The 15,642-nt window shown below is 40.4% G+C and overlaps 1 protein-coding gene across 1 annotated transcript in view; it reads left to right on the top strand.

The window, feature by feature from the left end:
* Nucleotides 1-15,642, top strand: part of LOC127526747 (uncharacterized) — a 74,141-nt gene that overhangs the window by 41,020 nt on the left and 17,479 nt on the right. The gene's annotated exons all lie outside the window — the stretch shown is intronic.

Below are 15,642 nucleotides of genomic sequence, written 5' to 3'. Positions count from 1 at the left end.
CTCTTTTATGTTGTATGGTGTACTTATCCCAAACCATCATCTTTGAATGTTGCAAGACTTTCGCCTTGTATGTAGATCGGTGTAATTACATTCATTGCATTCCTAGTCTGAATCACAATGTGATTGTATGGGTGGTTACCTGGCACTGTAGGGTTGCCACCCGTCCTTTAAAATACGGAATCGTGCCGCGTTTGAGAATGAAATTGCGCGTCCCGTTTTGAATCAATACTGGACGGGATTTATCCCGTATTTTTTTTATCATTTTTTTTTTAAAGCAGCGTCTCATGCAAATCATCCCACACGCATTTTATGAAGATGCCTCCTTTCTTACTTTTGATTGGGTAATACTTGATGTCATCGTTAGTTTGATTGGTGTTTTTAACTGTCCAGTGAGGAGGGCGTGTCTTTTAAGTACAGTCTGCAAAGTGTTGGCACTGAGATGTGGCGTCAGCGCCATAGTTGAAGCCCCTAACGTTGCGGTCAGCAAGTCGGCTAACATCCGCCATGTGCCGTCTTTCAGTTGCGAGAAGCAGATCATAGAATGGTTGAAACTGTTGCCCCTAACGTTGCGCCATGGCGTGTGGTTCGTTTATACCTCGTGTCTTCTCATTAAACTTTTATCTCGCGAATATGTTATTGCAATCCGCAGCGGGAGCGTTTCTATAAACTTAATTGAAACTTACGTTTTACACCGTGCTTTGTTTCCCTTATGAACATGCTTGTATGCTTAACTCGCTCCGTTCTCAATTGTTTAATTAATTTTTTGCTCTTCGCTGTTTGCGGCTGTTCCTCCATTTCCCCCTACTTCGTTCTTTTATCTCGCGAATATGTTATTGCAATCCTTAACGGGAGCGTTTCAATAAACTGATTGAAAATAGTTTTGCATTTACCTTTTTAGTAAAAGGCGAGCTTTTAAGCCTGAGAAATCACCCCGTAAATGCACACCTTTAATTGGACATGTGTTAATATGTATGGTTACACAGTATTAAAAGACAGTGAACAACGTCAGTTACCTTTCTTCCCGCATTTGATAAAAGGTGAGCTTTTAAGCCTGAGAAATCACCCCGTAAATGCACACGTTTAATTGCACATGTGTTAATATGTATGCTTACACAGTATTAAAAGACAGTCAAAAATTAACGTCATTTACCTTCGTTCCCGGGTGTGACTCGTGCTGTAAATGTCTTCCTTGTTTTTAGTTCACGTGATTACGTAGGAGGCGTGATGACGCGATACGTGACTCCGCCTCCTCCATTACAGTGTATGGACAAAAAATATGTTCCAGTTATGACCATTACACTTTGAATTTCGAAATGAAACCTGCCTAACTTTTGTAAGTAAGCTGTAAGGAATGAGCCTGCCAAATTTCAGCCTTCCGCCTACACGGGAAGTTGGAGAATTAGTGATGAGTGAGTCAGTGAGTCAGTCAGTCAGTCAGTGAGGGCTTTGCCTTTTATTATTATAGATATATATATATATGGAAGAGAAGGTCTGTGATACAGTTTGCATATTTGCAGCTGGAGATCCACAAAGGGAGAAAAAATGAATCAGGATAAAGTAGTTTTTATTCCTGAGCTTTCAACCCCTGCCAGGGGTCTTCATCAGAGGATAATGCTTAGACTTACAAGAATCAAAGGCAATATATAGCAAAAACTTACGTGTGGCTAAGTCAATGTGATCAGTAGGGTGGGGGGTATTGGGTGTACAGTTTATTTATTATGAACATGTTCGTCTTAAGTTTGCATATACTGGATTTATGTCCAAGTGTCTGTTAATGGCGTTCTCATTTGATAGCCAAGATTCGGGCAGCTCTCTGGCACTTTAGTACTGGCCTTAAATTTTACTTGTACATTGTCCCAGTTAAATGTATGTCCTGTTGATTTAGTAGCCTATGCGTATAGATCAATGAAAGTAAGTCCATTCTTCTGATGGCGTTGCGATGTTCCTGTATACGTGTTGCGATTCTTTTTGAAGTTTGTCCTATGTATACCGCTGGGCAAGAACTGCATGGAATACTATAAACTGCGTTTCATGTTTCTGCTGTTGATTTCTTGTTTTTGGCATTAAAGAGGACCGTGCGCAAATTGTTCGTGGGTTTGTGTGCTATTCTGACGTCTGACTCGGCCAGGATGCTCGCTGAACCTTCACACACCTTGTGGTGATAAGGGAGTGAGTGCCAAGTGGGGTGGGGGGTTCTGATTCAAGTCGATTGTTTGCTGAGTTTTTTGGTGTCTTCTGTGTAAGCTCTGATTAATGAATGTTTTTGAGTATCCGTTTGAAGTGTCTGAAGGTACAGCGCGCATACAGGCGTCAAAATAGCACACAAACCCACGAACAATTTGCGCATCGCGGGGTATCAAGATACAGCACTTATCCTTTCCAGATCAGGCATCAAAATAGGACATAAGTCTACAAACACTCTTCACAGTGCCTTTTAATGCTAAATTCAGGAAATTGGCAGCAGAGACATAGAACCTGGTTTACAGCATACCACGTGGTTCATGGCCAGCTGTATATGTGAGACAAACAGCAAAGATACTCCCAATATATATACAGGAACATTGCAGTTATGTCAGAAGGAGTAATAAGCACATATGCTGTATATGCATTGAATAAGAGCCACCTGAGAAAAGTCTGAAACACATTTAGTAATGTTACCAACTTCCATAGCATTAGAGGCTGCTCTGAGGTGTACTATCTTAATAAAAATAATAGCTGTCCCCATAAATTAATAGAATACTGTTTAAAACTCAGATTAGGATCACCTCTGCTCTGTGTTGCAGAAAAAAATCCTTCATATCAATTATTCATCCATTCATATTGTTGATAGAATTTGCACCCATGCTTTTAAATCTTTGAAGCAGTAGTGCTAATGACTTTACGACCATAGTTCTCATATGAATTATGTATAGCTAAATAAAAATTATGCTGTGTAAAGAAATGTTACCAGGGAAAACCATTACCAGGATGGCACAAATCATCATTGAATCTGATGAACATCTTCTGTTGAGGAGGGAGAGAATCACACTAGCAGCAGGAGTAGTCCTACTCTTATCACTGTGAAACACATGAACCATTATGGGGCAGTTTGCCCAGTATGTGTTGAAGATAATCCTAAAATGAAATAATCATGAGCATAAGGACAGCTGAGAGAACTATTAGTGGCCTAGGCAGATGTGTGTAATATTACCCAGGACGTTGGAAAACAGGGGATTCCACAGACACCAGGGGAGCCTAACCTTCATTTTAGAGAGAGAGATTAGGAGAGAAAGATATGAGATAAGAAATAAAAGACTAAAGGTTTCTAGAAAGAACGGGACTCTGGCTGAAATCTATAGGATCATGATGTGTCTTAAAAGAGCAAATAGTATGGATGCTGTCCATAGTATGGAAGAGTGCACTCTTAAAAATAATGTTGCCAAAGTGGATCTTCAGAGTGATGCCAGAGTGTCTAAAAAATGAAAGGCTTAAAATAATTCTATTATTCTTCAACCTATTTAGCTCTTGGTGGTTAGTTTTGTAAATGATGTAACAGTTTCCTTGTGGTAGTAACTTTTTTTTATTATTTAATTAGCACAACATGTAAGGATAATGAGGTGTGAATTATGTTTAGTATTGACATGGCAGTTAATGTTTTAGAGATTACACAAATCAATTTGCTGCTCAGTAGGTAAGTTCAATGATGCAGTGCAGCATTTAAGTAAGAGCCTAATCTGGCCGTTGGGGCCTGTGAAGACTAACGTACAATGTGTACAGTGTCAAGTGTGTTGTTATAATAATCGATGAAACCATGGCTTTAAAGGAAGATGACATTATTTTCCCAAACTCTGAATTTGTATTAGCAAGGCTGCCTTTGGCTTTAAAAAGAGCGAGCAAGCTGTGCCAACTTGTCTAGACCAAAATACCATACATTGAACTCTTTCTTCTTGAGATGTCTAGTTTTTATCTGAATGTGTGGTTTTAGTTTTTTCTGATCAAATCTTTATTAACACAAAAAATGGTAATAAATGGAAATAGACCTAGCATGGGAATTTTACTTTATTTGCATTAAAGTGGGATTCTTTTCTTATTGATGTGTTGTAGGTATGTGTTACACCCTCAGCAAAAGTTATCATAGGTAGCTAATTGTTAGTTGGATGTTTGTAATGGAGGCTTTGTCACAGTGAACTGAAATCCCTTTTTGAGCCTGTTAAAGCTATAATTACTCTATTTCATCAGGAGTGCTTTATGATTGCACACATTGAACTGTCTCGTTTAGAGAAATAATAATTTAAAATTGCTTACTTTGTGTACTTGTGTTTCAGTTGCTCTTTGTTATTGTGGCAGACGGCTGGGGATTCAGGCCAGCCGGGATGCCTGGAAGGACCAGGAGAGGGACAATACCTTCCCCAGGCCACGAGAGGGCAGCTGTCCTGGTCTGCGTGGGGCCCACGGGAACAGAGCTTGGAAGCTCATCCCTGTTGGGGCCCGTGGTCACTGCCAGGGGGCGCCCTGATAATTATGGAGTCCTGGAAGGCAGGACTTCCCTCACACCAGGAAGTGCTGCTGGAAGAGATTCCAGGTACGCCCAGAGTGCTTCCAGGTGCGAGGGCAGCACTTCTGCCACACCAGGAAGTGGTGCCAGAAGAGCATCAGGAAGCACCTGGAGCACATCTGGGTGAAGTATAAGAGAGACCGCCTCACTCCTTTCAGAGAGCCGGAGTTGGGAGACAGAAGGAAGTCCAAAGAGAAAGAGAGGACTGAATTAAGGGTGAATTGGGCACTCCATTGTGGGTGCATTGAGTTTTGAAGAATTAAAACGTGTGTGTTTTGGGACATTCTATGCCTGCCTGTTTGTGTCCGGGTTCACAGTCCACATTATATACATGTCTCTTTGTTGAGCTGTTTTCATGGTGTTTTTCAAGGGGATGTTTTCATTTTCAGGTCTTTAAAAGAGTAAATGTCATAAGGAGCTACTTATATTATCCTTTTGGGAAGGGAGACATATGCACAAAAGAAACATTGGGCATTGTTAAAGTGAATGTTAACTGTGAGGAAAAAGAACTTTACTTTGAATAATTTAATTGTGTATTGATATGAAAAACACTGCAGTTTATGAGGCTCAAGGACTGTGCCTCTGATGTGGATGTGAGCAACACTAGTGCACCACAAGGATCTGCCTTGTCACCTTCTCTAGTCACCAGGTACAGCCGAAACTGTAAATATAGGTCATATCGCTTGTAAATATTGACTGATGAGTCTACACTTTTAGCCTGTTTTGGCACTTTGTATAGAACTGTGTTTCTTGGTGCATAGAGAATTGTCTGCAACTCAACATAAGCAAATCCAAGGAACTGTTCATTGACTTTCACCACACAAAAAAGCCCCATAGACCCAGACACTATTCAGGGAGTGGATCTGAGGGTGCTGCACTGCTACAGGTATTTTTTGATTGTTTCTCTCTTTATCTTCACGTACACCCACATACTGTCTCTCTCACACACACACACACTCACATATATATATATTTATTTTAGAACTGCTGATGCTGATTAATCATCATGTGTGATTAACATGTTAAACATTTCTGTGATAACATTTTTCATTGCAACACCTAAATGCATTAGTTTAATTTGGTTAATCTGACTATGCCTCACATGTTGTTAATGAAGCAGCACCAGCTAAATCTGTCAATTAACAGTAGTAGCAGGTCACCAGGGTCAGCTTCGCTTAATTGTTTCCAATGTTTTTTCATGATAATGATCAACACATCCCAGAAGAACCACCCCAAAAGAAAATGCAAAAACACAAACTGTCATCAGTCTCTGAAGATGAGCCTCTGATACCTTGTTCTTCCTGTACAAAATTGTTGAGAAATACAGACTTGAGCAAGAAATTGACATGGACTTGGTCCCATTGCAGTGGTGGATGCTACAGGGGGATAAATACCCAGTTTGGGCTAAGTGAGCTAGAAAATATTTAGCATTTCCAGCTGCTTCTGTCCCAGATAATGCTGGGGGTAAGGTATTAAAAGATGCTTGCATTATATAGGAACATGTAACATATTATTATTATTATTATTATTATTATTACTGCCTTTTCTTACAGAAAAATTGCATTTTCCTAAAAATGTTGCCTTATGGGGCTGTAATATCCCACACACGGGAGGTCATCTGGTGACAGCTAGCATAGATGAGCTTAAACACACTCATACTGTGTAATCAAGTGAAAATAAAGAAACAAAAGTTACAAGTATACATTTAATCCTGCAAGCGCTGAGGGCTAAATTTAATCTGCCAAGTTTAGGGTCGCAGGGAGTCAGTCATTATCACAACAACACTGGGTACAAGGCAGTAAGCAAATGTGTTGGATAGTATGCTGCTCCTTTGCAGGGCTGAATCACAGAGCTAATCAGAAAAGAGTGTGCTGCATGCAATCCAGTAAAAAAAAAAAAACTATTAATAAAGTGTCAGTTTAGTTTAATTCAGTTATTTGCTATAGATATGTAGAAACAGTGTAATCAGGTGGTGCAGCAGCTACTTCACAGCACATGAAGGACTAAACATATTTTTTACATTGAGGAAGTAGTTGACCACTACATTTAAATTAAGCTTTATTGAATCTTATATTCTACTGTATACACCCAAAGCTGGAAATAATTAAAGCTTAAAATATGGTGTACTAAAAGCTGCATAATAAAATGAATAGCATCAAATCCGGCTTTATGTTGTCATCATGATCTGGAATGAAAGAGTAATAAGTGTTGCAGTATTTTTTCCTTTTGTTAAAGTAAATAGTGTGAACACCAGCTCCACAAACTCGACACAGACACAAGGTACAAGTTTAGCAACACACATGGCTTTTTATTCAGCTGTGGGAAACGCTTTCCAACCATTTCAACAAATGCACAGTAAAATAAGCACAATATTTACAACACAGCACTTCTCTTTTCTCTATCTCCTTCTGCTTCCACCCTTCCTCCAGCAAGCTTTGTCCACCTCCTCCCAACTTTGGCTCCCTGAATGAAGTGAGAATGCACCCAGGAGCACTTAAGATGGCCCATCAGCATAATTAGGAAGTACTCCCAGGTGTGGTGGAAGCCCGATGCAGTAGAGCTCTGTCTCTCCTGCAGCACCCCCTGCAGCACCCCCTGCAGCACCCACAGAACCCAACAGGGCTTTGTCGAAGTCCAACTCCCTTGACACCCTGTGGGAATCCGAGGTACCACTGCAGCCTAGGGGGGCTGCCATGTAGCACTCCATAGGAGGTAGTACCCTGTGCAGGTCTGCTCTCCTGGTCCTTCTATTAAGGAGGCATCATGGCCAGGAAAGGGGACGGCCTTCCATCACAATAGATTTGTTTTGATTACAAGTACAAGGAAAATGTATCAAATTACATTTCATAGTAAGTAATAATATAACAAATTTAGTTACTTTTTTGTTAATTTTATTTGTTAAGTTAAATATAAATTTGATGTTTCCCAACACTGGTCCCTTCTGAACAATTGTTTAATGCATCTGGATATGTTGTTAATAAAAAAGAGCATCCCTTTAATGATCAGTGTATATAAACTGGTCTGCTTAAGCAACTGGTAAAAGGAATAGTCAGAAAATCAATACTGTCTTATTTTTCATCTTTATATAATTTTAAGGACAGAATTATTAACAGAACAAATCAAAGTGGCAGACTAATTTGCATTATGATATGCCTCAAAAACTCAACTCGAAAAGTTGTTGACTGATTAATATTTCACTGTTTTGGTTGCATAAATCAATCAATAAACTGGAATAACTAATATGCTTAGACGAAAGATTATTGAAACTGTTTTGTATTAGAAGTTAATCACTAAATTATTTGTGCTTAAAAGAAAAAAATTAATATGCTTGAAGGAAATGCATACATTTCAAATTAATATGCAGTTCATTTCAATTAACGGCTGGAGAGTATTTTCAGGATAGTTTCTCCCCAGGGCTGACAGAGGGCAGCGCTCTTGGTTTTCAGAGGGGCCACAGGTCATGAGCATGGGAACTCAAACCTACTGGGCACCATGGCCTCTGCCAGGGGGTGCATGGACTTTTACAGGGCCCTATTTGGCAGCACTTCCATCACACCATGAAGTGCTGCCGGAAGAAGCTCGTTGGGCACCTGGAGTCCTTCTGGGTGCCCTATAAAGGGAGCCAGTCACATCCACTTAATGGCCAGAGTTGGTAGGAAGAGGACAAAGCTTGAGGAAGTGTGGAGGCAGAGGGACTAGCAGCAGAGAAGGGACTGTGTTATGCTCTGTGCCTTGTGAGCATTGTGTAAAGGCCACTGAGAAACTAAACCATGTGCTGTGTGGCAATTGGTGTCCTTGCCTGTTTGTGTCAGGGTTGTGACAGATAGGGGGCACTGTCGACCCCTGAATCCACAGACAACACGTTCTGACACCAGGTAAAAGTCCAATAATTAAATTTATTATAATAATACTGTGCACAAAGCACCTCCACTCCACAATACTCAATAAATCAATACACTAATCAATAAACACAATTCCTAATCCTTCACTCTCAGCTGCTCCGTTCCACACCCTCCCACCTCAGCTCCCTGCTGGGATCTCCCACAGTCCTTTTATATTCCTCAGATGAAATCTTCTTCTTTTTCTTCAGCCCGGAAGTACTTCACTTCTTCCGTCCTCGTGACGAGGTAGTACTTCTGGGCTATATGGAAAATACAAATCCCCGTGCTTCCCTGCAGCGTCCCCTGGCGACCCCCACGGTATCCAGCAGGGCTGTGAAGTAAAACTCCAATGTCCATGATGCCCTGCGAGAATTCGGGGCCCCTCCATGTTGCAGGGAGGACTCCATCTAGCGGTGTGGGAGTATTGGCTGGGATAAACTGCCGGCCATATATCACAGTTCTTCCCCCTCAGCGAAGCCCAGTGGTGCGAAACGTCCAGTCCCGCAAGGGTCGTCTTCCACCAGGAGGAGCCTCTGGCTGTGGCCGGTCCTTGGCTTTGTCCTGAAAAATAATCACGGGAGAGCCAAGGGGAGACAATGTATAAATGCTTTGTTTTCTCCCTGGTTCTCCGTGGACAATTTCGCCACATATGGCCCAGCTGGCGACATTGATAACACAGTCGCTTTCCTCCTGCTTGTCTCTCCCTGTGAGACTGAAAGCAGCTTGGAAATTCTTGCTCCGCCCCTTTTTTCGCCAAGGACGAGTCATCCGCCACACATGAGCTCACAGCTCCATGCTCTAATTTATCAGGAGACTCCTGTTTCTCTTTTGGGATCTCCTTTTTAATCTGGGGCTTGTCCACAGTCTGAGTCTCTCTATGTGCAAGAGAGAGACCCTTTGCTGTTTGAACCCCTTTTGATTTATAGTTGACCGGTGTTGGTGTCTTCAGAATCGCATCACTCTGGGAGGCAGCACTATTCAGCCGCTCCAGCTTGATCGATCCTTCCCCCGGACACTCAGTCATCATTCCCGACTCTTTTTTAGGGCTTGCGGTTACTTGGCACCCGCTATTGATTAATCGTGGGCCCGTTTCACTCTGCATCCCTCTTTCCTGTACGGTACCGGTAGTACTCACCTGTACCACTGAATTCATCATTATGGGAGGCTCCCGACCAAACCGCCGCAGGTATTCATCCAGCCTTTTAAGAGGCGCTTCAGCCGTTGCTCCCAGCTCCTCAACGATCTTCTTGATTGAAGTTATAATCTGAAAAAAACCTTGTACGGACTCGAGTAATTTCTCCAGCTACCGCACGTCCATATTATTAGTTAAATCGACCAGAGGTAGGCTCAAGCCATCCTCAGCCCTACCTCCTGGCCGTGAGACAATGAGTACGACCGCTTCTGGCACGTGCTCTGTGGGGCTGCGCAAAGGCGGCTGGGATTTGTAGTCTTTTTCGGAGGCCCGCGGTGCCACCTTTGGCTGACTGCGATTCGCCTGTATCAATTTATTGGCAGACCAATCAGTCATTTCCCGGACCCCCTTACCTTTATGTGGGGTGAGCAGTGCTTCGCTCGCCTCCCCCTTCCCTTTCGGAAAGACCAACTCTGTCTTATCTTGGACAAAGCCGTAAGCAGCAGGACGCAGACCTTCTCCTTCCCACAATCCATTGGGGTAGGTCACGTGTTCCTCGCTGGCACCCGACATGCGGAAGTCCTCCTCGCTATTCTGCTCGGATGTGACCGAACTACCGTTGTTGGGATTTTCTCCTGCCTCCCGCAGAACCTCTGGATGGTCTTCTATGAGGTATGAGCACGGGAAAAAATGCATTATTTTGAAAATGTTCTCAGTCACTTCCCCGGCACATATGTTGTTGTAGTCGTCATCATCCGGAAGTTTCTCCCGAAACAGGTAGCCACTCCGTGGCTTGTCTTGAGCGCAGGCAATGTTGAGCGCTAGACCTCCGCTTGTGCTGCCGCTCTGCTTTGTTTTCTGATTTCCCATGATGGCCTTGGTGAATTGGGTTCTGGCGATAATTTCCTGCGTGTCGCAACACTGTCTTTTGGAGTTCTGTCCACAGAAATATTTTTCCTTCAGGTCCTCTGCCAAATAGACGGCCAGAGTATCCTGCCGACTATGCCACTGTGACAGATAGGGGGCGCTGTCGACCCCTGAACCCGCAAACAACACATTCTGACACCAGGTAAAAATCCAATAATTATATTTATTATAATAATACTGTGCAAAAAGCACCTTCACTCCACAATACTCAATAAATCAGTACACTAATCAATAAACACAATTCCTAATCCTTCACTCCCAGCAGCTTTGTTCCACACCCTCCTAACTTGGTTCCCTGCTGGGATCTCCCACAGTCCTTTTATATTCCTTGACCCGGAAGTGCCTCTGTCCCGGTCAGATGAAATCTTCTTCTTTTTCTTCAGCCCAGAAGTACTTCACTTCTTCCATCCTCATGACGAGGTAGTACTTCCGGGCTATATGGAAAATGCAAATCCCTGTGCCTCCCTGCAGCATCCCCTGGTGGTCCCCACGATATCCAGCAGGGTTGTGAAGTAAAACTCCAATATCCATGATACCCTGTGGGAATTCGGGGCCCCACCATGTTGCAGGGAGGACTCCATCTAGCAGTGTGGTAGAACTGGCTGGGATAAACTGCTGGCCATATATCACAATATATATAATATATACATAAATATATATATATATATATATATATATATATATATATATATATATATATATATATATATATATATATATACGGTAATCCCTCCTCCATCGCGGGGGTTGATTTCCAGAGCCACCCGTGAAATAAGAAAATCCGCGAAGTAGAAACCATATGTTTATATGGTTATTTTTATATTGTCATGCTTGGGTCACAGATTTGCGCAGAAACACAGGAGGTTGTAGAGAGACAGGAACGTTATTCAAACACTGCAAACAAACATTTGTCTCTTTTTCAAAAGTTTAAACTGTGCTCCATGACAAGACAGAGATGACAGTTCCATCTCACAATTAAAAGAATGCAAACATATCTTCCTCTTCAAAGGAGTGCGTGTCAGGAGCAGTGACTGTCACAGAGATAGAGAAAACAATCTCTAGCAAACAAATCAATAGGGCTGTTTGGCTTAAGTATGCAAAGCACCGCGGCACAAAGCTGTTGAAGGCGGCAGCTCACACCCCCTCCGTCAGGAGCAGGGAGAGAGAGAGAGAGAGAGAGAGAGAGAGAGAGAGAGACAGAGTTTGTTTTTCAAGCACAAATCAATACGTGCCCTTCGAGCTTTTAAGTATGTGAAGCACTGTGCAGCATGTCGTTTCAGGAAGCAGCTGCACAAAAGATAGCAACGTGAAGATAATCTTTCAGCATTTTTAGACTAGCGTTAGTATCGTCTAGGTGTGCGAACAGCCCCCCTGCTCAATCCCCCTACGTCAGGATCAGAGAAAGTCAGCGAAAGAGAAAGAGAAAAGTAAGCTGGGTAGCTTCTCAGCCATCTGCCAATAGCGTCCCTTGTATGAAATCAACTGGGCAAACCAACTGAGGAAGCATGTACCAGAAATTAAAAGACCCATTGTCCGCAGAAACCCGTGAAGCAGCGAAAAATCCGCGATATATATTTAAATATGCTTACATATAAAATCTGCGATGGAGTGAAGCCGCGAAAGGCGAAGCGCGATATAGCGAGGGATTACTGTATATATATATATATATATATATATATATATATATGTGTGTGTGTGTGTGTGTGTGTGCGTGCGTGTGTGTGCGTGTGTGTGTATTGGTGGCCTGTACACAAAAGACAGTCCCTAGGTCAAATAAACTATTTTGTATTTAATAAAGCACTTTAAAACAGGCTTCTTCCTCAAACTCAGCATGATGCAAAACTGTTTCTCTTTCTTCCTTCCTACAAGCCTCTCCAGATCAATATCTCTCCATTGTTCTCCTGACTCTGACTCCCCTGGATGAGGTGAAGGACACCTTTTTAACCCAGACCAGGGAGTAATTCCTGTGTGTCAGCACTGTAGTGAGAAAGCACTTTCAGTTCAGGTGAGACCCCCATCTAACAGGGGAGCTTCTTCCCAACAGCTCTCTCTGGTTGCCCTCAAGGACCCTACCAGAGCTGCCCTGCCGAATTACATCTCCCATTCAGGCTTGCTGGTGTCCAAATGGGAGCTACTCCATAAGGAAAGAAGAAACATTACTGGTGCTTCTTTATACTAATGGAAATATGTCTAAATAATACCATACTTTCTTTTTAAAGTTTTCTTCATTCTTAGTAATTCTGGTGTGTGTTCATACCATTGTCTATCTATCTATCTATCTATCTATCTATCTATCTATCTATCTATCTATCTATCTATCTATCTATCTATCTATCTATCTATCTATCTATCTATCTATCTATCTATCTATCTATCTATCTATCTATCTATCTATCTATCTATCTATCTATCTATCTATCTATCTATCTATCTATCTATCTATCTATCTATCTATCTATCTATCTATTCCAGTGTGCAATAATCATCTTCAGTTTACCAGCAACTTAGAGGTTTACAGTTTAGCAAAGTATGAATGAAATACGCCTTTTAATAATAATAATAATCATACATTTTATTTATATAGTGCCTTTCAAATGCTCAAGGCACTTACAGAATATAATAAAGAATGGCAGTGTATACAGTATATAGCATTGTACAAACCAGATAAATAAATAAAGAAGATTAAGACAGTGAATTCTGGAATTAAGAAAATTAAGTGAATTAAGAAAATGAATGGAATTCAGCCATTCATAAAATATATTCTAGTTCATAATTTGGCAAACACACATTAAGTCAACTATAATCATGTATTAATCACACATATCTCACCTAAAATGATCAAAAATGTACTAGGACAAGATTAAACCACTGAAAAATGTTATCAATTGACTGCATTACTACAACACTTACTGTACTTTGGCAATGTCCTACACTTAAACCATTTTGGGCAATTTATTTTACATTTCTCACATAGTTTTGAACTAAAAATCACTTCTTGGGCCTTACTAGCAATATTTGGAGTAATATTAATTGTGACAAAAGTGTGCTTTCAAAATTTGTTTATAACATCATACAGTATATCATACTACTTGCATGAAGGCTGTCTGAAAGGCATTTAAAGATTTTGGTCCAAAATTATGTTAATTTTGGTGCATGTCCAAAATATATGGCCCAATGAGGCTGGAACTTGATTGCAATGTTCTCAGGTTGGATCTTCAGAATTTAGCAAGAACTCATTAATGTAATCCTAAATTAAACATACTGGACCTGTGCTCATCCACATTTTATTACTTGCTGGTTTCATCTTATACAAAGAACCATTTTAGATGGGGCTGTCTAGTCATAAAACTCTCTTGTTCAGTTGGGGGTTTCATGGCTTGTTTACTGAGCATACTTTATTTATAAGTCGTTTTCATTTGTTTGGTTGAGTTATGTTTGGTTAGAATGTTTTGTTTCCAAATTGCCAAACAAAAGAAAGAAAACAGTTTATTTGAGAAATTATTTGTGACCTTTTACTATTTGTAAGATTGCTTTTATTTTGCTAAAACAGTTATCATTATCATCAGTCCTACTTAATCGAAATATTGAACCATTAGGTGGAAGTAGGAACCAGTCCACTACAGTGCATGCACTTGCACACAACACAGTTAGCCTAATGCACACATGTTTGGATGCAGGTGAAATAACTGACAGTGTACTGAAAAATACAGACAGACATGGAAGGACTTGCAAACAGCAATAACGCAACAATTCTCATGAGATTGTAAAATTAATTGAAGTCTGAGGAACAGAGCTAATTTTTATGCTGTGAAATGAAGGACAGTAGTAGACAGTTGTCAGACAGCACTAAGAGTAGATACACAAGAAGGCAGCATCAATCATCAATGTTTGAATGGCCAAACAAAATATGAAGTGAAAATAAAGGGAGGATTGAAATATTTCCCTAAAATATTTTTATTCAAGGCAAATTTTTGCACAAAGCTTCTCCTTTAAAGTATAAACCTTTAGCAATCTTTATAGCATTCAGCCATCTCTTAAAACTCTGGTGTAATGATGACACAGATAATGTGTTAGTAGCTCCAAAATATCCATGACCATATTAAAAACACATAAAATTTGACATGGTGACAGCACTGAAACAGCAACAAGATGTATAAATTATAACAAATTGATATTAATAAAATGTCACCAAAAATGTTTTCCTGACAGTGGTTAAGCTTGGATTTGAACTTTAGTGGTCTATAGCTGGGAGCAGATTGGTTCACCTTTGCTTGAGCATCATATGTTCTGATAAAATTGCGACATCTGTTCACAAAAGGTAGGCCTACCTATATTAAGTTCAATGAAATGAACTTATATTGTCAAATATACAATGTGAAATTAAACCAGTTTACATTTTTAACACATGTATAAGCCAAATGTTCCATGGAAGACCATGGTATCTTGTAGTGCAGAATAAAATTACCTTTATATATGTTAGTAAAGAAAAAGTAACACCTGTTGCATGTTGTTTGTCACCTGAGGTTTGGTTTATCTCATTTCTTCATACGGAGAATCATAGACACATTAAATAAGTTACAAAGTAGTGTGGTAGACAGTGGGACTTTAGGGACCTTAAAAAGTTGACTTGATGCTATTTTAGAAGAATTAAGTGGATAGCACTGGTGAGCTTTGCTAGGTTGAATGGCCAGTTCTCATCTAAATTTTTCTAATGTTCTAATTTTAGGACTTGAGATTGTGATTGTCAGTTCTGTCCTGATATGCAAATGTATAGAACTAAAGCCCTTGTGCTTGCTGTGTACGAACAGAAAATACATCAAAATGATCTTAAATAAAAGAAAAACAAATTCTTTTTAATTCCATTCAGAATCATTTTTGCACTGTATGAAAAATACTGCTACAATTCAGTAAGAAGAGAAAAACAGCCTATGTTTTTAAAGACCTGCTAAACGTTCAAGCAAAGTAAAAAGAATTTCATGAAATCTCAAAATGTATTTTAAGATATCTAATTTTTAAGATATCTTAACAAGACTGCAGATTTCTACATGCTTTAAGCAGGCAGATGTAGAGATGCTTCACATCACATATAAGTCTGTATAAATGACTTACCTTGTATCCAGGCTGCATATCCATTCATCCATTATCCAACCCGTTATATCCTAACTACA

This window comes from Erpetoichthys calabaricus, chromosome 1, assembly GCF_900747795.2.
Source record: "Erpetoichthys calabaricus chromosome 1, fErpCal1.3, whole genome shotgun sequence".
Taxonomy (NCBI): domain Eukaryota; kingdom Metazoa; phylum Chordata; class Cladistia; order Polypteriformes; family Polypteridae; genus Erpetoichthys; species Erpetoichthys calabaricus.
The sequence above is the reverse complement of the archived record's forward strand: the minus strand, read 5'-3'. Positions and strand labels throughout refer to the sequence as shown.